Consider the following 2,843-nt stretch of genomic DNA (forward strand, 5'->3'; position numbering starts at 1 on the left):
TAATTCTTGTCTTGCAAATATCTTTAAGTAACAAATATCTTTAAGTAAATTCTTAAATGATTTGTACATTGACAACCAACTCATATACAACCTCAGACAATGTGCTAATGTGACGTAAGAGTATGTGTGTCCTAGTTCATGTAACAATTTTTATTACATTCAGTAAATATCAAATCCAAAGGGATATCAAGATGTGGGAAAAATAATCGAAGTACCTTCTTCATTACTTGTTGACTGCCTCAATTACTGTTGGGGTGACTCGTATATCACAGGATTAGTAAATCCACTTTCCAGCCCAACCATAATAGACAGGTTGCTTTTGTCCAGGGCTGACAACACATTCTGTTTCTCAAATGCACAGGGGCAATGAAGCGAAGGAGCTTTAGCAAGTAAGGCACTTAGGGACCAATATGCAGCAATGCTAATTCCAGCTAAATTTATATTGTATTGAAAGAAACCACTGTTAAAAGGCAGCTTGACTTACATTACAACATGTGGTAACCAGATTACTATCTCTGTTCAAAAACATTTAGAGAATTTCTCATTAAAATTATTTAAAGTGAAACAAGTCAAATAAATCTACTTAAGCATGTTGCTGCATTGCCTCATTTTGTGTGGAAAAGCATTGCTAGGTTTTTTTTTTTCCTTCCTATTTGAACTGTATGCATGAGGCTTTACTTGCCTATTAACCAAATACATCATCTCCCAATTGCTTTCTTTACCTTCTTAAACATTAGAAATAAGCACCCACCCACCATCTGTTTCATATCCTGATGACAATCCAAAATGGCTGCACTAGTCACCTTGGCATAATAGGTCATCTTAAAACACCTCTGTGGTTTTCATTTATAGTTATTTTTCCTGTGACAATTCATAAAACTGTTTCAAGAGCATGACCAATAGACAGTCTCCTTTCCAAAATTCTGAGTAGTTCGGTTTATTTTAACAGAATGTGTTTGCTCTTTTCTGATGCAGAATTTTATTTTCTTTTAAAGCCATAGGCCATAGTGGTTGCCATGGCACCCCACATATCCAGTTAAAATTTCTTCAGTTAATAATTTCTCAGTTAATAATTTGTAGTGCTTTCAAACTGAGAATATCACAATTGAATAGACCCATTGCTGTAACTTATGCGATAATTATGGAGCTGTTTTGTAAATGAAACTGCAGTGTGAATCACAACTTTTATAACCAAATCCACAATCCAAAGGTCGTTTTCATCAAATATTCACATTTCAGTTAAACATTTGTTCTTGGTTATTTCAGTAAAATTCCAATGTGCATGGAAAATGGACACAATGAGATTGTGACTGCCATTAATTGAAATGTAGTTTTGAATGAATACCCGCAGAATCTTTTTGCTGGCTATTTACTCAGCTATATGGCTAAGGACCTGATCCAAAGTTTACTGAGGTGTGTGGGAGTGTTTCCATTGACTTCAATAGGCTTGGCTCTCAGCCAGCTCATAAGCTTAATGCATGATCCTGCCAACGCTCGCGGGATCCTGCCAACCATTGATTTCTAGGCTGATTGAACCTCCAGAGATGCATGCATAGAGGGAACACCTTATTTTCCCTATGGCAGATCAAATTTCCCTACTCGGGGACCACTGACATTATGCCTGCTGGCTAGGGATCAGGAGTAGGGAGGGAACAGACTGTAAGCAGAGACAGATAATAGGAGACCTAGGGATGGCAGAAAATCCAAATTGTCCTATTTTAGCCTTGCCATGACTCTCAAAGGATCGTATAGGCTCAGGCTGTATTCTTCCTTCCTGGTGTGGAACTCATTTTGAGAAGTACCTTGGGGCACCTCTTGGCCATGCATGCCTGGTAACACATCCCCACCGGCAATCAAGAAGTGGCCAAGCTCCTGCAGAACTGCAGGGTTGCACTGACCACGGACTTGAGTCGTCAAAACCCAGGGGTTCATGGCTGGCTCTTTACTCTGTTGGGTGGGGTGGGACAAGGAGAACTCTCTCTGAGGGAAGAGTGCTGAAGACTTCTTGACAAGAAAGCCCTGTGAATATTTCCTACCTGAGCCTTCTGATATGAATTTTCCATGAAGGGGTTAAAGTATGGGGGAAAGCGCAGTCCCTTCTCCTCTTCTAAAAAGAAATGAGGACGATGCTGTCTTCTCCCTGGTGCTCTGTACTTTCCACTGATGCAGTGAGAGCTCTCACCTGTTTCAATGTAGCCTGATGGTTTTTTTCCATGTAAGGGACATTCAGGCCCCAACTTAATGGTTTATTCCAGTTAGTGAGGAAGACTTGTCCTTGACTATTTACTTTATGTGTGTGTATAACACACTGTACTCCTTTGGTATTTTGTAAATAGTAGTAAGGAAAGGATTACTGTACTAGGTTTTTTCTTCTTCCTTATTTGTAACTTTGCCGGTACTATTTGTAAGATTTACAAAAGAGTTGCTAGAGGATTTTTTTTCACCCTTGGAGTTTTTAATGCCGTTTAAAAAAAATACATAAAAAAAGGATGCTAAAATAGTTCAGAGGAACAGGAGAGCGGAGAAAAAAAAAAGAACAGACACAAAGGCAGAAGCACTATAAACAACCTTTAAAGACAGAGGAATAAAACCCAGTTTATCTTCAATATGCTCTAACAAGCACGGTGTAAGCAACATCAATTTCATATGCAACGTATACCTAATAAAAATATTTCACAGAACCTGATTTTAGAGGAAGAGAGGGAGAGAGAAAATTGCAGCAGTTTCCAAAACTAAAATGTGATTTTAAGACTAACAATAATTGGCCTTACTTTAAATTCCAAGCCATTATATTCAGACGATATATAGTTTCATAGTTTCATAGTTTGTAGGGTCGGAAGGGA

Source organism: Crocodylus porosus, unplaced genomic scaffold, assembly GCF_001723895.1.
Source record: "Crocodylus porosus isolate Cpor-Errol unplaced genomic scaffold, CroPor_comp1, whole genome shotgun sequence".
NCBI classification, from domain to species: Eukaryota; Metazoa; Chordata; order Crocodylia; family Crocodylidae; genus Crocodylus; species Crocodylus porosus.